Genomic DNA, 21,209 nt, shown 5'->3' on the forward strand with positions numbered 1-21,209 from the left:
GTGTGCAGATGTGTTTTCTCTTCTTTTAGGTTTAATACGACATGTCCAAATGTTATTAATTATTGAAAAAGTAACATTGATTTAAATACTTAATGATGCAATATTTCGAAAATGAGCACATGCTGGCGTTGTCATTTCTGTTTGTTTTACAAATTTTCGAATGCCATACAGTGCGCTATACGTTTCCATTTGAAACTTTTCCGTTGACTCTTGATTCCCGGGATTACTCACTTATCACGAGCACCTCAAACAGTGAGCCTCCGTGGCACTACGTGATAAAAATCTTCAACTCCCAAACTCTTTCTGCAAAAATGATCTAGAGTTGACTTTACTTCGTAGTAACGAAAGAAATTGAACTTGTAGTTTGACGCATAATCATTCGTGATCCCTTTGGTGTATCAGTATGGGATAAACGTTACCATTCATTATTTCTTAGGAACTTTAGAATGCCGCCCAATTTGACATACCTTTTCATTTGAAAGTTTCCTCTGTCTTTCATTGGAAATGTTTTTTACGTATAGAAACATAAATAACAAAGCCATTATATATTTACATGTATATACAGTTTCGAAATATTCTATCGTTAAGTTGTCTGTGCCGCCTGAGTCATATTTGATCAGATCCAAAAATACTTGCCCCAGGAAATAAACATCTTGTAAATGTTTGCCTGAAATATTACATACCAGAATATTGGGATTTTAATAAATATTAATTTATGAAGTATAAGCAAAATAGTTAGATCCGCTTTCAAAAGCTCATTTTATTTTCACCCTTTAGTGAACTATTCTTATTTATGGAGATAAGAAAAAAATAATTCTCCTTACCTAGTAAATCTTAAGTTTAAGTTTGGTGCGAATGCTTTGAATAGAATGTCCTCTAGAGTAGTGAATATGTTTACGCTTACTTCGGGACGAACGAACACACTCTCATTCAAAAATTACATTATCAGTATGTAGAGACCATGAAACGTGTAACTTCCTTTAAATTTTGAATTCGATTTTTGTTTTTACAATCATCTATCGTCTCTCAAAAGTAAAAATTATTTCTGTTTTTTCGTAGAATCTATAGGAGTGCACCATGTTTTAAATAAATTATAAGAATTAAGTTCTTACCTTATGTTGTACCTCAGCTATGTTAAGATTAGATAGGGTTTCATCCTCTGAAAATCGAAGAATGTTCTTCAAAGTAGAAGCATTCAGATGAGCAACTTCAGTTACGAATTTCTTGTAATATAACTCTTTTCCATTATCTTTACCGAACAACCTTCAATAAATGCAACAATATATTATGAGATCTAGAATATATTTATTCCTACATCCCTACATCACTAAGGAAAAATGAAATGAAATCTTTGTTTTACGTCCTACTCTTATGTCGACAAAGCTAAAGGAGACGGTGATGATGAGAGATTAATGAAATGGCGGATTGAAGAAAGTAGGACGAAACGAGAGAATCCGAAGAAAACCCCGGAACACTGCGTTTGTCCACCACAAAGACCACATGGCGCGAGCTGCGATCTAAGAACCCCATGCACCAGAAATTAACACTCCACACTGACACATCACTAAGGAATTTGCATTATTATTATTATTATTATTATTATTATTATTATTATTATTATTATTATTATTATTATTATTATTATTATTACAAATTACTTTATTACAACTTGCCAATATAACATTTACGTTTTGACTTCCAGTGTACTACGTGATAAGCGTTTCCGAGCACACTATTATTGTTGAAATATCATAGTCGAAATGCATCATTAACTACAGAGTTCCCAAATATTTTGCACTCGGTCATTGCAGAAAGGGTACATGTTCTGTATTATTAGCATAGAACATGTGCCCTATCTGCAATGACCGATTGAATTATCTTATTGGATAGCTTAATACAATGGTTCTCATGTCATGGCTTCAGACTTATTAATAGAACCTTAAGGAATATTCGTTGAGTCTCAAGGTAAGCGTATCAGGTAGTTCAAGAACTTAAATAATTCTCGAGACGTTGCATCCTTTCTTTTAGAATGTATTAGTATAAACAGCTTTAAAAAAGGTATTTTCAGTACGAAATTTTTAGGTATTCGTCTGCTTCAAACGATCAAACAAAACATTTGAACACAAATTAATCACAAAAAGTTTTCAGTAATCACTGGCGTGGTCCATCCATTTGAGCAAGAGGATCCCTTCCAGCTTCGTTTCTCATGTGATTTGGCTTAAAGTGTTTACATTTATATAACCATGCTATTTTAAAAGTAATAAATCTTTATTTATATTATACGTATATCATAAAGCAATAGTAAGATAAAACTGAAATATTACAATTAAAATCTTATTAAATACGAATATGAAAATCAACTTTGAATAATTTCTCTCTATTTCTAAATGACTGAACAATGTCACTTCTGTACGGCTTAAAACACAAACTTGAAATTTGAGCAATACATAAAGGGTATGGGTGAATAAGTATAGCGAAATGCAACAGATGAATCTTGGGACGACAAGTGTTTGGTATGTAGATATCCACAAGATACAATAATCCCTCACGTTTCAAACCTCAACTCTGATTGGTTCATGAGAAATAGTGCAAAATCGGAAAATGTGAGATTATTTCTCAAAAACGCCTTGATCGATTTTGTTCAAACTTAGATGTATGTATAGGTGTATACAAGAGCTTTGCCTAACAAATTAGCAGCACTCCCCAATCATTTTCCCTCTTCAAACAATTCGATTCAATACTTTGAGCCCCTTTTGTCCTATGATAGTCTGCGAGCACAATTATGAAAAAATAAATTTTAGATGTAGCTTTAACCCTACAAACACATATTTTTTCCAAAATTGTATCACGGGTACGCCATGGTCAAAATTAGCCAAATCTAAGTATAGCACACCTATAAGGGGGCAATTGCAAGAAGAACAGCTACTGATGTAGCTTTAGTATATTTGCTAAGTGAATGAATGAGAAACCACACCTGAAATGCAAAATTCGCTGAGGCGCCATTTAATGCCCTGTGGCGTCCCTATCCCCTAATTCGAGCCAAAATAGAACATTTGATGTTGGTGTTTGTTTCATTTGAATCAATCAGCCTGAACATGAATTATGAGGTAAAGATTGTCATTAAACCTCGTAAGTATCCCATTTGAGGATCCCTGAAGTTTCCGTGTGAGTGTTCATATATAAAATCAATTTTACCTATACCTACAGTGTCCAATCAAAGTGAAATAACCTCAGCTAGAAAGAGAATAACTATCAACAAAAACATAATGTAATGTAACCTTTGTTGTAGTGTCTCCTATAGGTCCTGAGATGGGGGATGGAGATAACAAATAGAGTAGTGGAAAACTGAAACATTTGAGTAAAAGGTAAATTTCATCCAAGAAATAGAAGAAAATATAATGCAAACAGAAAGTAAGTTACATGTAAGAAGTAAAAGTATTTCAATGTGTGAAACAAATAAGGATGAAAGGAACCTTGTAGTACGTACTTCAGTCCTTGTTACTGTTTTTATTTATGACGATACAAATGTTGTCGTGATCGAATATTTTGCTTAATATTTGTGCTGGTTTTGGGACCGTCGACAGATATCTTCCATAACTTAAATAATAAATAACGGCTGCAATATGGGAGCAAGAATCGACTGTTCGCAATCCATTTGGACTGTCGCAACCATACCTAATGACACTTCTGTCTTTGGTTTTAGATTTAGCACTGTCGTTTTTAATATCTTGTCGTTATTTTTAACATATTGCATCTTAATAATACCTCGTTCATCCAACATTTCAGCTAAATAACATATTGCCTATTTATGTTGGAAGGATCAACAAAACAATCCTTTCAAATATTTATCGGTCATTCGAGGAAAATCCTAAAGATCCTGTGGAGAAATAGATGTAAACGGAAGTTCGCGGTTTCTTCTGTTCAAGAAAGGCTTCAAATGTGTTTTCGTTTTTTGAAGTTTTCGCAGACTTCATGATTGCGGTAATTGCGGAGTGTTTTCCATCTGGTGTCACACGTAATGAGAATTCACTGTGTAGAGAAATAGCAATTCTATAATACGGGCTGATATTAGCTATAATTTCATTGTCAAATATTTCACCCAACAGACAATACTTTTTCTTTCTGCATTCCATGTGTAGCTTTAACTGTCCAACGAATTATTATAACAAATCGCATATCATTCCTTCATCAGTGGACAATTGTGACTTTTTGCTTTTAAATGTAGTCATAGGAACTTTATAACCTTTGTCCTCATTATAAATTTTACAGGATCTATATTTTAATCAGTTGACTACTAATTTACTAAATATAAAACGTACAATTTTTATATAGATGGGGGTCTTTTCTCCAAGAAAAATCACAACAGAGGCTTCCGGCTGTCAGTATTCATTTTCTCGCGACAAATTTACACAACACAAAGATTCATTGTTTCGTGTTTGTTTTAAAGTAACAAGAAAATTCATTTGCAAATAAATTATTAAATGTCAAGAGATTCACTATATTCCAAACTAGGGATAGAGGCGCCACAGGCCCTCAAATGGGGCCTCAGTGAATTTAGCACTTCGGGTGTGTTTTCTCATTCATTCACTTAGCAAATATTCTAAAGCTACATCAATATCTGTCCTTTTTGCATTTGCTTCCTTATACGTGTGGTATAGTTGGTTTTGGCTAATTTTGACCATAGCGTACCCATGATGCAATTTTGGAAAAATATATATGATTCTAGAGTTAAAGCGACATCTAAAATTTATTTTTTTAATAATTGTGCTCGCAGACCATCATAGGTCGAAAGGGGCTCAAAATATTGAATCGAATTTTTTGAGGCGGGAAATAGTCGGAGGGCGCGATTAATTTTTGCAAAGCCCTTGTATACACCACACTATATATATATATATATATATATATATATATATATATATATATATATAAGTTGGAACAAAATCAACCAACTCATTCTTCAGAAATAAAGTAATCTCACTTTTCCGATTTTGCGCCATGTCTCATGAACCAATGAGAGTTGAGATTCGAAACGTGAGAGATTAATATATCTTAGGGGCAATTACATATCGTCCACTTGTCGTCCCGAGATTCATCTGGGTCAATTTCACTATACTTATCCAGCCCATGCCCTTTATAACGTAAGATAATGCTATGGAGGGATTTTCGGAAATTCAACGAGCAAGAGAAAGGGGATGTGGTTGCATTTCTTATAAAAAAAGTCCATATTTTGTAATGTCTTCAGATTAAATACGTGAATAATTTCTACTATTTCTGGTTTAAATGGAGTGAACGGATGAGATGGAGTCAAATTTTGAGACGCTGGATCGATTCCAAGAAACCGCTTCTCGATATCACTTACTGTCTTTGTTCTGTTACCTGTCGATAGATGACAGATAGACACAACTCTTGTATAAGACTTCTGGTACTTAAGCATGGCATAATTTGTAGGATCATAGGTAAAAAGAAATAGCACAAATGAAATTAAGAAATGGTTCGTTGCTGATAATCATAAAGTGAGCAACGCATTCTATAGCAATAGTATAAACCAGCCAATTTCAAATGTTCAAGGTGTAATGCAGAAAATCGAAGAAATGAAGAGATATACTCACTAAGAAAAAGAGGGGAGAGAATAGCCTAGTAAAGCGAGTTTGTGCAGTGTAAGAACAGTAATACCTTGAATAGTACGCCTGCAAAACCGTAGTGTTCACTATCAATGTTCTTGTTTTCTTGACATCACTGTCTTTAATCAATGTCAAATTAACATCCGCGTCTTTTTTTCTCACTGAGAGGACGAGCAATAAACTGGTACATCACAGAGCAATCAGTTGGAAATGACTAGTATAGGCTAACAAATATGTAAAAAAAAAAGTAGATTTGATACCTTCCTGGTAATTTAGTCCCTATCTAGGGAGTATGATCTATGAGCTATCTTCTGCTTCTAATATTCTTTGGTTTTATACGTACCCTTTAATAATTTTCTTCAAGGCAGGTGCCAACAACTTTGGAAGGCAAATCAAATTAGCAGGTAATGGAACTTTCCACTCGTTGTAAGTTCTCTCTATGGTGACTACAACTGGATCCTCTTGGAATTTCTGCCACGATTGGAGTATTAGGAAACACGTGGCAGCCACACATAATGCAAAAAGTATGATCCAAATTAACCTAGAAATTTACAAATTGAAGAAATGTTATTCGATATATGTTGTTTTTGTTACGTAAAGTAAAGACGTTTTGCTGTTTTAAACTTATATGTCTACATTCGAAACAAGTTTTAGTAGGTAATAATTAAAAAGAAACAAAATATATAGTTGTTGGTTTACAAGTAATATGTGCAGTACAGAAACATAATATAGGCCTAAGCAAATAGTAGTAAACATGACATAAGTATATAATTAATACATGGAAACAGAAGTAGACCATTAGCTGCACCAGATTCGCAGCGAACGACACATTTTCCAAAGACACAAAAATTGTTTGTATCGATTTTCTCGAACAATGCGAGTAAAGATTTAATCAATCATATAATTTTCATTAGCTTAATTGTATCTATTGATATACATTTTTCTCATATTTGTACATTTGTTACTCGGCACACGCTGATCATATTGTAGCAATTAGTGAATCAAATATTTGTTAAGAAATTGAAATATTCAATTACACGTACAACCAAATTACTTCATTATTTTGTTTCGTTCATCTTAAAAGAATAGCCACATTTACTTAGCGATTATACATGGGACAACCGGATCTACTCATACACTTTAAAGTTGTATCCACTGAACAGTAAAATCACGCCTACGAACAGTAACGACACCGGTTTTATTTAGGGTGCAAGTGGAGGGGAAAACACGTTTTTCCGGGGTAGCTGTTTCTGTGTACAGAAAAAGACAGTGATAAATTACTTGACTTATATTAAAATAAGTACTGCTTTGTCAGGTCAGTCGTAGGATAGTTTTAGCCTTCTGGAAGTGCCCACCCTCTTGCCCCCTTCTGGCGTCGTCACCCTACAAAATGGTGTTTTCTTTGAATGTGTACATCAGCTTTATCTATTTTCTCAATATATAAACTTTAATATTTGAAAATATATCAGCAATATCGAAAGGAATACATTCTAAACGCTCACGTATAGAAATATTTCCATTATTCTTTCATTACCGCTTAAGTTAATCACATTTTCTTCATACGACTGTGGGAAGCTAACGAATGGTTAACATTTTAACATATGCTTTTCATATGTTCACGATTTCGTCAATATAGGAACGTAATAGTATAACTATAATGATTTCCTAGAATTCGATGAAGTAGGAATCGATTTACTCACTACAGTAACAGAAGAAACACCCGTAAATGTCACTTCATGAAACTAGAAGTGGAACACATTAAGCCACATGCTATTAAAACGAAAATTCTCATGAACCTGAAACATCGAATGAATTTGTCCAAGGCCGTGTAACGACCTCATAACATAATGTCAGAAGTAATACATAGGTGTGTGATATTACGTAGAATTTTAATGATACACGCTAAACAACTTATTAGAAACATGATTAATCATTTCTATAGGCCATCAAACTACTAAAATAAGAGTTATCTAATCTACTAGTTTAGACAAACTACGGTGACTTCAACTTTCGCCTATTCAAGTTTCGCCTAATAATCTCAGACAATGTAATTTGCAGATGCTAACTCAAGAGCAAGTGTAGGTGAATGTTGAATTCAAGATTCGCCTTTCTAGATTTGCCTAATGCGAAATTATGTTGGTAGTACTGACAAGAAATGACAAAAATTTGTAGTTTCTTTATTTAAAAAATATTCAGAAAGTACGTATTAAAACAGTATAAGCACAACCGTATATGACAAGATATTATATCGTTGACATCTGTTAACATCTAGACATGAAAATGTTACATGAAGTTAAAAAATGTAGTACGGAAAACAGAAAATGAAATAAATTCTACGGGGGCTTGCATAAATCATAAAATAAAATTAAACAAAGCCCCGAGAATCAGTAGAAGCACAATTAAGGTATGAGTAGATAGTATAACTTTGACATCGAGCACCGACATTCGAAATATTAATTTTTAATTAAGTGCAAGCTTTTAAGTCCAATATGTAGTGGTCTGAACCCGAAAAAAATAGTAATTTAATGAAACTTGCAGGACAGCTTCTTTCCATCCTAAAAGTGCCCGGATATCTGCCTTAAGCTTCACCCAATATAGCTTCCATTCCTAACTTGGCCGCCGACGTCTACAGGAGAATCATATTTTCCTTGAGTTCTTACGTTAGGTTCAATTCTATGTCTTGGAACTTAAAATATTTTGTAAATAAAATATCCTTTCGTTTCATATGTATAATATATCTCTGTAGGTTATGTAGATATAAAGTTACGAATGATAGAGTAGGCTTATGTCGCTTAATCATGTATCTGCTTCTTTCAAGCGTATTTTTCTGATTTTTTAAAACTTTTTCATAAAGAAGACAAATTTCATCAACCAGCCAAAATGGTAGTAAATCATGAAATAGAGGAGGAAACATGGAAAATGTGATACTGTTTTCACCTTAATTCTCAATAAGTGACACGACTTTGTCTCTGTTGAAGAAAGGGAAGAAAACTTGTTAGAAATTACTCGGGAGATATGCAGTTAAATGCAACGGGTTGTGAGTATATTCAACAAATTTACTACGAATCCTGAAGAACTAGTAAAAGTGAGATAAAATTTCCAATTACTCTTTATGCATCGCATGATGGTAACACACTGACTTTCTGTCTATATTTAACATGCAGAAGAGTTATTTTACACCAATCACTCATCCCTCAGTTTCACCCATAAGAGCAAGTGCGGGCAGAGAACACTATTGAAGATGTACCATCAGGAGAAAACTTGGCTAATTGAAGATATTCCAGCTATTGGTTGGAGATCAGAGGAGAAAATAAAGAATGCTATCCAATTACTTGTTTGGACATACCAGCACCAAATTCTTTTCCGAAGCTGATGTATGACAAATGTAAAACTCTCATGTACTTAGTCCAACAGCTCATCTTCGAGATTTGTTTTACTCAGACATGTGTAGTAATTGTAGGGAAATCACATTTTTGGAATCAAAAGATAACAGAAAGAAAGTTACATGTTGGCGTTATCTTAATGTTGAACTACCCTCGAATTACACTTTATTTTTATGAATATTTCATATTTTTCGTTTTAGTTTTTCAGTGTGATAGGTTTCTTTCCTGTTCCGAAAGAAGCAGAGTTTATTATATGAAACCTTAATTACTAAAAAAAAAGAAAGAAACGCTCTCCTAAAAACACGTTTTCTCCAACGGCCTTTGTCATTTGAAGTAGAAGTGGATCTGATTCAACCCAACTGTATCGCTTATGTCTCAACAGTGTCAGGTATGAGTTAAATTTTGTTTTCTATGTATTATAAATTACTTCTACAGTTTATAAACAAATAATTTTGCTTAATTAATGTTTTCTCTATGGACTATTTTGCTAAATAAGTTTACATAAATTTTCGCATAATATCCCATTATTCTCAAATGTAACATATTTTCTATATACCAATTCAAATTATGGCAGGTTGAGATATATTTTTGAAGAAGCACAGGTACACCTTGTCTCAAAAAGGTTGAGCGCATTCTTTGCTGCTGTTTTGGGGCAAAAATTTCTAAGTCTAACTTCGGGTATCTTCGGGAAAAAGGAAAGCAGGTTCGAACCTTGAAGCCAACCTTTGCAATCGGAAATACTTTGCAGATGTGTTTTTCATCTTTTAAATATAATAAGATTTGTTACCAAATGTATAGAAAAGCAACATTGATTGAAATACTTAATGATACAATATTTTGAAACTTTGTATTAATGTCAACACATACTTGTTTGTCATTTATCTCTCCATACGTAATGGAACATTGAGATGCGTAAACGAACCTTTCCATATATAAAAGAATGCTGAAAGTTAAGACATAGAACTCGTAATTCTCGCCTGAGTACTAATATAAAACTCAAAGTAGGACAAAGCCAGCGTTTACAGTGGTTTGAATGCCATAATTATCTAGAGAGACGCTATACTTCGCTAGAAGCATCTTCCAAAGAGTGCTTTGTTAGCTCAGCGGTAAGTGTAGATTTCAAATTATAAGGTTGTGAGTTCGATTCCCACCTGAGTCAATGTTTTTTTTAAGTTATATTTTCCGCAATCCATGAAAAATTATATATAATAATTATATTAAAATACATCAGTTGTATATATATATATATATATATATATATATATATATATATATATATATAACACAATCAATGCAGAACATAGTAATTATTATGGTAAAATATAACATTTGAGATAGATGTTCACAGTAGGTCGGTATTATATATGAGAATGTTAAATACAAATTAAGAAAATCCTTTAATAGCAATAAATAAATTATGTAGTGCATTTATTTGCAGGTATTTGTCATATAGAGGTTACTTCTCAACATTCATATTACAGCATGTCATTTATGTTCTTGAAAAATTATCTGAGGCATAAAAAGAGGGTATAAACAGTGAATCCAAAGTTGGAACGCTCGCAAGAAATGCATGAACCCCAAAGGTCACGTGAGGAGACTGGAATTGCCCTTATGAAGCATACCACAGCAGAATGTCTTTACATAGATTTTCAATTCAATACCTGATATATGGTTTTGCAATGTGGAAATGAGTCGCTCTTTCTCTCTCACTCGCTTGCTGACTCTGTATTTATATCTGTATTTATATATATAAAAGTGGATGTTTGAGTGAGTTTCAACATAATTATGATATGTCTGGAGCAATTTTGATCACATTTCTTACAGTCTAGAAACGAGTACTGTCGGGATACATATCAAAAATGCTAGAAAAGGACCGATATTAGAATCGAATACATAGTTTCGTGGTCTTTTAGGTAAATAGTTCTAGTTTCAATTCAAGTCCAACTAAGCTCCCATTAGCACCCAGGGTGTTTACGCAACGACTTAAAAATATCGAAATCAACCGATATTATAGTCGAATCGTAAGTTTTCAGCGCCGCTAACAGTACCGCATTTCCCATTAGTACAACTAGGCCAGTACCTAGAGGGCAACATATTTGAAGAGCTTAAAGTTTAAGAATTAAATAATATTTTAATTTTATCGTATGGAAAAGTTAAAAAATCAAGAGCAAATATTCTATTTCATAAACAATCCTCTTTTACAATTCTAATATGTTTAATGATAGCGTAAGAAATCTAAAAATAATTCAGAACATTTTTTCCATTTGTTATTTTTTGTTATGTAGTTGTAGCTGTAGCATCTAGTGAGTGGTATTTAACTGTAAGAAAATCACTAATTAAGCATGTTCGAATAAATTTTTATTTTTAGGTTAGAGATCTAGGGGCGGAGAAATATGTAGTTGTTGGGGGTGCCGAGAGCAAAAGTGCATAGGGACGCCGAGCTGCTAAATGCAGCACTGGTTGCAAAATTAATTGGTAGAACTTTAATGCCATTTAAGACCAAATTTAGTCCTAGCGGTGGCAGTATCCGTTTGCTCTCCTAGGAGGAATGAACGGGGCTGACATCAAAATTATAATAATAGACCGACATTAGTGTCAAATTCATAATTTTAGGGGTCGCTTAGATAAAGAGTGGCACTCCAGATGCCATGTAAGTTAAGCCACCATTAGCAGCCTAAAGGAATGTGTGAAATTGTGACATGAAAAAGTAATTGAAAATGACCAATGTTAGTGTCGAATCCATATCTTTCGTGGTCCCCAAGTTTATTGGGAGCAGTTCTGATGACCTTTAAGTCTAAGTTCAACTTCCAGTAGGAGTAAGATCCCCTAACACATCTAATAAAGAGAGTCGAAGGAAGTAACATATACAATGATTCAAAACGACCGATATTAGTGTAGAGTCCATATTTTCGTTATCACCGAGATTAATAGCAACACTTCTGAACGAACATGTCAGTTAGATTTTGAATGTACAGGGGCAGCATCGAAGGCATTGATCGCACAGCTCTAAGTATTTTAATGTTTTAGTATAAATGAATATTACAGCGTAACTCCGGAATGTCTAGGGCAACCTTTACCAAACTTTGGGGACATATTACTTTCAATCTAAGAAGAAAATATTGTAGTAGTATGAAGTTATGAAAGTTGGGAGGTGTGACATGTAAAAATAATGTAAAATGACTGATCTTAGTGTTTTATCCACAATTTTCTCGGTTGTTGAGATGGATAGTGATATTCCAAATGGAGTTTACCTCCAAATTCATCCCTATCTTCATAGGATGATGGCCTGGAAGAGCTTAAAATAAAATCTAAAAAATTACTGACATATTTGTCGAATTCATAGTTTTCGGAGTTGAGAAAACGTTTCTAATTATTTTGGAGGTAGTTTGTACCCACTTCTGGATGGGCTTTTTAATCATATCAATCTCTCACCTAAGAAGAAATGACCATTTCAACTTTTATATTAAGCCAACTTTCGCAATCGATGAAAAAATTGTGTAGATGTATGTTTCGTCTTTTAAATGAAATAAGACATGTTAAAATAAAAGATGGAGTTCGTCAATGGGTTGGTTGGTAAGTGGGTGAAATGGGTCAAGATTTGTGAGTGGGTCAAAGGACGTGACCTACTGCGAAACACCATTCACCGTGACTCACACTGACCCAGCGACCCATTCTGTTCACTGCATAGTAGACAGCATCTTCTGAACACTGATGACATTGTCTACGTTTTACTTTCAAAATCTCCATTTTCTTCTTTTTCAGGCATTTTTCTTGTTTTTCAGGCAAAAGATCAGGCATTTTTGGATTTTGATATTTGCAATTGTAAGAGTAATAATAGCAATAGGAGTTCGATTTTGAGATGCAGCCTGTGATCTTTTAGAGGAGCTAACTGCTGAAAAAAATATTTCTGAATCACCTGTAATATATGAATTATTATATAAAAAATTGAAAGTATGTCTGCGTGATCATCACGGTCAAATTGTAAAGTCAAATGAAAGGATGTATCGAAAAAACGTTCTTTTCAAAATCGTGCTACCATTAGTGGATATTTTTGGCCAAAGTTGTTTAATATAACAATTCGACAAATATTTAAGTAAGTTTTTACATTTTATTGGTCATATCTCCGAGTCCTTTATCCTGTGAAGATGGGGATGAATTTGGACATAACGCCATTGAGTGCCTTACTATTCATCTCAACTACTCTAAAAGCAATGGATAACACTCTACGATCAATTGTTTTACACTAGTTTTAGATATCACTCCTCCCAACTTCCGTCCTTTGGAGTAGTATCTGACTTTCACAATATTTTTTTCTTAGATTGAAAGTAATATGTATCCCACGTTAGGTAAAAGTTGCTCCAGACATTTTGGAGTTTCGCTGGAATATACACTTATACATACATTAAAATATTTAGAGCTGTGTGAGCAACGCTTTTGATGTTGCCCCTGTAAATTCAAAATGCAGGTGACATAGTCAGTCATACCAGAACGTGACATTACATACCATTGCGATCGTAATAGCTTGACGAACCCAAACTGCAGATTTGACACTAACCTCAGTCACTTGAGAAATTTTATTTTTTACCCTTTATTGCCCATCATGACGATGGGGTTTGAATCGATTCAATGGATTTCGAGTTTAACGCCCCGTTCAACAGTGAGGCTATATGAGACGTAGACCCACTAATTAACGTAGAATCCGAACTACATGAGCTCTCCCTGGGGGCCGTACCTGGGTCTCCCACGCCGAAAGCGTGTACGCTATATGCTTAACTACAAAGGAGCTTTACGATGCGAGTTGAATTTGGACTTTAACGCTATCAGGGATGTAATTATTAATATCTGCAACAACGAGAACAATGGATTCGACACTAATATCGATCGCTTTTACTTTATATGTATATCCCCCTACAACTCCTAATAGCTTACCCCGAGAGTACTTGTTTTTAGACTGTAAGCACTATATGTAGGAAGTTTGTTTACATGATAGAACACACACACACAATATACTGTATATATATATATATATATATATATATATATATATATATATATATATATATATATATATATATATATGTGTGTGTGTGTGTGTGTGTGTGTGTGTGTTCATGTCTAAGAGACTTATTTATACTTAAGAAAGAAGGCAGAATAGGATTTCTTTCCAAAGGATTTCAGTTCAATAATCTTCAATGCTTTTGTATATGGAGTTGCGGAGAGAAAGAGACCACATCCATATACAAAAGCATTGCAGATTATTGAACTGAAATCCTTTGGAGAGAAAACCTATTCTGCTTTCTTTGTTAAGTATAAATAAGTCTCTTAGACATGACTTCGTGTTTGTAGATTTCCTGTTTACATGGTTTGGGGTTCGTGAGTTTTGTGTCTGTAACCAAGATTCGAGTTTGTATAATAATTTCTGTTTATACTCGCATAGTCTCTTTACCTTTCAGAAAGCGTAAATCACTTGCGGTAATGAGAAAATTGAGAAATAACCTCCGTATGACAAATATCTGAAAATAAATACACTACGTAACCTATTTATTGTTATGATATTATTTTCTTAATTTTTATTTAACATTTACATATAGAATACCAACGTGCTGTGAATACCTATATCAGATGTTATATTTTAAACATAGTAAATACTATGTTCTGCAATGATTATATTTTATATATATACGCACAACTGATGCATTTTAATTTATTTATTATATGTAATTTTTCACGCATTGCGGAAAATATAACTTTAAAAAACATTGACTCAGATGGGAATCGAACTCACAATCTTAGGATTTGAAATCGAACGGCTTACCACTGAGCTTTTCGGATAATGCTTCAATCGATGTATAGTAGCTCTCTAGATAATTATGACATTCATATCCACTGCAAACGCTGTTTTTGTTCTATTCTGAATTTAATTTTAGTACTCAGGCGAGTCTTATGTTCTGTATTAACTTTCAGCATTCTTTTACATATGGAAAGATTCGTTTACGTATCTAAATGTTCCATTACGTATGGAGAGCCAAATGACAAACAAGCATGTACTGACATTAATACAAAATTTAGAAATATCTTATCATTAAGTATTTCAATCAATGTTGTTTTTTCTACACTTGGTAACAAATTATAATATTTAAAAGAAGGAAACACATCTGCAAACTTTTTCCGATTGCAGAGGTTGGCTTCGAGATTCGAACATTTTTTACTTTTTTCCGAAGATACCCGAAGTTGGACTTAGAAAATTTTTGCCTCGAAATAGCAATAAAGAATGCGCTCAACCTTTTTGAGACAAGGTGTACAATATTAAGCGATACAAGCCTACTTTATCATTTGTAGCTTTATATCTAACTGATCTACAGAGATGAGTTATATATCAAACGAAGGACCTTTTACTTACAAAATATTTTGTTTCGAGTTCCAAGATTGTAGAATTGAACTTAAGGTAAGAATTCAAAGAAGACATGATGTTTTATAAACGGTGGCAACCAAATTGGATATGGCAGCCATATTGGATGAATTTCAAGAGGGATGTTCGGGGACTTTTAGGATATTACTGTACTTAATGAAAGGAAACTATCCTGAAAATTTCATTAAACTACTAATTTTTGCTGAGTTAGTGAAAATTTCTCCTTCATACTGGAGTATTTAATAAGACGCGAAAATAATTTCAAGAAGAAATGTTGACTATTAATGAAGGGCAGAGCTATCAACGTATACGAGCTGAACCAAATGTTAAACAAAATTCAACTTTTGCCTCATAAGAAAATTAAATCTGTGTTATCACTTTCATTGACTTTTGCATAGCTAGAAGGTATTAGAGGAATCTTGAATAGGCGAAACTTAAAGCCCCGCTAACTACTAGACTTATTTTGGTATTTATTATAAATATGAAAATAAATAAATATGTTATCAAAGAAGCCATTTCATATAATATTTCAAGAATAATTTTGAGAATATATATCATTGTTTTCACGCAGTCTAGTTTCCTTTTCTCTGGTATAAAATATAAATGATTATTTTACGTAATTTATTGCCGAAGAGAGGGCGTAAACCTCTAATGGCTGGGAAGAGATATCTTTTCCCTTCTTTAAAATTCAAGTGATGAATAAAGTTTTAGAAACAAGTTTCAGCGTATTCATTTACCCTAAAAAAGTACGTAATTTGTAACATGGCTGGAATCAACATTAGTGCACTTTCCTGTTACTGTAAAGTTGCCGTTTTTTCCATATATGCGAAGTTTTAATTAGCGTAAGATGTATTTATTGCTTTAATAATAAGTTATTATATAAAGTACTTATATTTTAATTTTAAGTTCGAATTACAATGATTTTTAAATCACTACATTACGTTAATAACATTTTCACATAACTCACTTATATTCTTCAGGAAATGTTTACATAACTATGTCTGAAATATTCCAATCGTAATATAATCACATTTGTTTTACTAGAGAACATAGATGATACAAGAATGATGTATTCCAAGTCCCTCTGTACACACAGACACAGACACACAAACACACACACACACACACACACACACACACATATATATATATATATATATATATATATATATATATATATATATATATATATATATATATATATATATATATATATATATATATATATATAGTAGCATGCTTTAAATCTCTCTCTATTAATTTCTTTCATTCACTACCATAATTTTCTACTTTGTATTCCCGTTTCGACAAGACCCTTCTTCATATTATCTTCTTGCCTACGCCCAAACATTCCTAATGGTCTCTTTCCAATTGGGTTTCGATTTTCGACTTAAAATTTTGGAAGCGTTCCTACCTTCTTCCATTTTGATTACATCACGGTCTGTCACCCTTAGTCTCTTAGACCTTATGAGTGTAACATTGTTGAGATATTATGTAAACATTATGTAAATTATGCAGTTTCGTATTCCCCATTTTCCATTCTCATCCCTCTCTGGAATGTTCTTCCCATTATTTCATTCTCAATTATTCACAGCTTACTGTGTAAGTACTTCAAGGTAAGTGACCACGTTTCGAAACCAAGCAGCAGAACAGGCATAATTATCGTTTTATACATTTGAGGTTTCAAATTCTGTGACAAATTTCGCAAAGACTAAAAGAGGTTGGATTGGATAATAACATTTATTCCCCGTTTTTAGTCTCCATTTAATTTGTTCATGGACATAGTTTTGGTGTGTTAATGTTAATCCCAGATATTTGAAATAATTCTGTAACTGAACCGGTTATTTCCTCATTGAGAACAATCTTGAACAAAATTCATTTTAACGATAAGAACTGCAAAGGAATCTTTTCATGAAATAATATGAGGACAAGCAAGATTCATTCAGCTTCCTTGTATTAAAAATTGAATCTTTCTTGCTTCGCATAAATTTTTGTTTTCCTGATGATACATGAATGATGATGGATGTGTTGTAACATACCCATTAAGTTATTATTCGAAGTTATTTTTCGAATTAGGTATATTAAGAAATCATTTAGGGATTTTTCGAAGTTTTTGCGCTTTCAATGTTAATCAACGGAACAACATATTTCTATCGTTATAATATCAGTGTTGCTTTCTTTTGGGAAGTGTGATCCTTCTTTAGAATGATGTTCTGTCCAACATAACAGAAAGTACGTTTTTCAAGTTTTTGTAGCAGATTCTACGAGATTGATGATTTTAAATGTGTTTCGGTAGCCAGGGATGTACGTATTTGAGAGCTATTAACTTTCAGTGAGATCAAGAAATGCAGGAAATGGATAATGATTGGTTCAATTCATATAACCACAGAGAGTTCGTCATAGTATCACGGTGATAAATGTGTGTGTAGTGAAACACTTTTGTTCTCTTTCATAAGTTTTGTTTTAATAACATCTGACCTAGAAATAGTAATTGAGGAGAAAAGACTAGATAGTGAGTTTCTCAAATAAATAAAATTCAGTATTGATGTAATAATATTATTTCCCCATATTAAAATGCACATGAAAAAGTCACTGTTTCCTTATAAACAGGACATAATGAAAAATATAGAATTTACCTTTCAATAAGAGATCGTTTGTCTTTACCAATTTCGGCTAAGCCATGCAATGCACTTTGCGAAAACACTTTCGTAAGAAAATTCCAAAGGCCTTTTAGAAATGCCATTACCGCTTAAATACTTTCAACCTGTGAAAAAGGAAATTATTTTTAGTTTTTTGTATTAAACATATTTTCTAAAAAATATTGTTGTTATATTTTCTGATTCTTTCCCTTCTTAGGTGTTTCTATTGATGATTTGGAGTTGAACGTCCCTATCAGCACCAAAGCTATATGAGACGTGAACTTACAACAATTCGAACCATAAGAGCTCTCAACGGGAATCGAACCCAGGTATCCAACAACGAAGGCGTGTACGCTAACCATATACGCACAAGCTAGCATTCCTAGCATTTTTTGTAACATAATGTGAACTAGAAAGGTTAAAATATTAAAGAGTGTTAAAGACAAGTCTAGAATATTATCAAAAGGAACCAGACCAAAACAACACAACTTAAAAGCTATTGTTCTAATCCTGTAGCTTTTATAACCCCGAAGTACTATTGTAGTTCCAGGAACTTGATTCATTTTATACAATTAGTGAAGCTTTGAGTATTTACAGGCAACATTTCAAGTGTGAGTCTTATTCACTTGTGAGATGATCAGTAATAAAGTACATCATTATAACGAAACGAAATTACCTTCAATGATCGAACACATTAATAATAATGGAACAAAATGACATTCAGTAATCAAGTAAATTAATAACTTATTCAAATGATACTAGTGTTTACCTGATTACACTGGCTTACAAATGTTGTCTCAGGCCTAATTAATCATTATTCTACAGTATTTTTAGTACCCAGCTTTGCTCTCATGTATAACCTTTAAGTATATGATTTTTAAAAATAAATTATTCACCATATTTGCCCAACTACAAGACAGGTTTGTATATAAGCCATCCTCCCTGCCTATTTTGATAACCCAAATTATAAATTGTTCTTTTTATATATAAAATATCTTACGATGCGACAAAAGGAAAGAAGTCAACATTACCCTAGTTACACTTATGCTCATTATTGTTTGCCTAAATTAAAGTAATAAAAAGAACAAATACCAGTAAAATACAGTACTCTGATTGAAGACAAAAATAGTAGATCACTGTAAATGCGTTGTTATTTTTACAACCTTTTCTACCGTATTTAAAGTCAGAACAATAACGACTACAACAATGAGGCATAGTTTAAAGTTCTGTATAAGTTGTTACACAACATAAGGACATTGATCTCAACTGCCAAAGCTTGATCTGAGAATATGAAATGACCCGTATTTTTCGAGTGACGAATTTGGGTAAGAGCCTCGTCTTATAGTCGGGCAGGTAAAAGGTTAAATTTGTATTTCTTACAATTATTGATTTGAAACATTTATTATTTTTATTACTATTTGCAGATAGCATAAAGGAATGTCTTGAGTTTGTTAGTGGAGTGGTGACAACAGTCTTGTCAGGAGGACAGTTCACTATCTGAGTTCTTTGAGAATTCATAAAGTAATCACCGGGCTATTGTCCTTTGTTAGTACATTTGGATTGTGTGGGTGAACTTAAGTATGCCAGAATGTGCATAAACCATCCGGATAGTTTCTGTTATGTGTGTGCTTGAGTTGACGTTCAAATATCAAAGAAAAATAAATTAATTTCTTCTACTCAGAAGTTTTATCTTGATTTTCCTTGCAACGTAGGAATCAAGACGAAAGCTGGACAACTCACATTCGTTATGTTCCTTGTTCAAGGCCTTTCACGGAATAAAATACTATTTTTCTTATATGATGCTTGCCGTTCCCATAGTTTGGAGAGGGCGGTTTGGGTACAAAACCTCGCGGCGACAACCTCGCGGACCAAAACCTCGCCTGGCCAAAATCTCGCCTCCCAAAACCTCACGGCCCAAAATCTCGCCGGGCCGAAACCTCGCCTGGCCAAAACCTCGCGGGAGAAAATCTCGCCTGGCCAAAACCTCGCCGCCCAAAAGGTCGCGGGCCAAAATCTCGCGGGGCCAAAACCTCGCCTGGCCAAAACCTCGCGGGCCAAAATCTCGCCGGGCCAAAACCTCGCCTTGCCAAAACCTCGTCTTCCAAAACTTCGAGCCCCAAAATATCGCCATACCCAAGATCTCGCCTGACCAAAACCTCGTTGTAATGATCTCGCGACACAGAATCTCGCCTGGTCTAAATTAAGCGAGACGTAGTGTCGCCTGGGAAGAAATGTCGTTAGGATAAAACCTCTTTATGACAATTTCTTCAATGTAGAATGTTTTATATATTACTATATGTATATTTGTAGTAATAACACATAATTACATTAAAATAATGACAAGAAAAATGCTAATGCATGCTTTGGAAATCTATATATATAAAAATTATATGACTATGTTTCTTACATTATACCTCTTGAGCCATCCTACCGATCTCAATCAAGTTTTCACTTTATCGGCACAACAAAAGGGAGGGGGAGTGGAGGTTTTGGCCCGGCGAGATTTTGTGCCGCGAGGTTTTAGGCGGGGAGGTTTTGGCCACGCGAGGTTTTGGGTGGCGAGGTTTTGGCCACGCGAGATTTTGGGCGGCGATGTTTCGGCCGCGAGATTATGTCCGTATCCCGGAGAGGGCCGAAATTAGACAAGAAAATTGACGACTATAGTAATCTCGTAAAGTAGTAGTTGAATTAATATAAAGATTCGGCTGTAATACGTCATTCTAGATCAATTTTCATCACTCTTACTTGGATTCCTGCAAGCATAACATGATGGATTTAAACGAAAAACGCTGTGAGTCCTCCCATCTCAATATATGAATCATAGTAGAAAGGTACCAAGAGGGGGTTCTCAAGCATGTTACAAATTTTCCTGAACCTTGAGAACGGGCCTGATTTCGCTAAAATACTTAGCGAAATCATTAATTTAATATATTTTAGTCATGCTGAACATTTGCTAATTTCTTGTTTTTATTCTTCTTCATATAGTCTATGTTCGACTACTTCCCCATCGCTCTATCTTCTTCCAACTCAAGTTACTGACCTGATTTCTACTTGTGTTTGGAGAATAATTGTTCCTCATTTTTGTGTTTGTTTTTTCTACAAGTTACCACCCATGGAACTATATGATAGACCCTAGGTCCCTTGGCGGCCCTAATGT

At 33.7% G+C, this 21,209-nt stretch overlaps 1 long non-coding RNA gene across 1 annotated transcript in view; it reads left to right on the forward strand.

The window, feature by feature from the left end:
- The window catches only part of LOC145690179 (uncharacterized), a 110,928-nt gene extending 91,256 nt beyond the window's left edge, over positions 1-19,672 (forward strand). Inside the window, exon 2 of the long non-coding RNA XR_014132178.1 lies at positions 19,477-19,672. This is a non-coding gene — a long non-coding RNA (uncharacterized LOC145690179). The remainder of the gene's footprint in view (positions 1-19,476) is intronic.
- Positions 19,673-21,209: the final 1,537 nt, after the last annotated feature.

This window comes from Thermobia domestica, chromosome 7 (assembly GCF_964235325.1).
Source record: "Thermobia domestica chromosome 7, izTheDome1.hap1.1, whole genome shotgun sequence".
NCBI lineage: Eukaryota > Metazoa > Arthropoda > Insecta > Zygentoma > Lepismatidae > Thermobia > Thermobia domestica.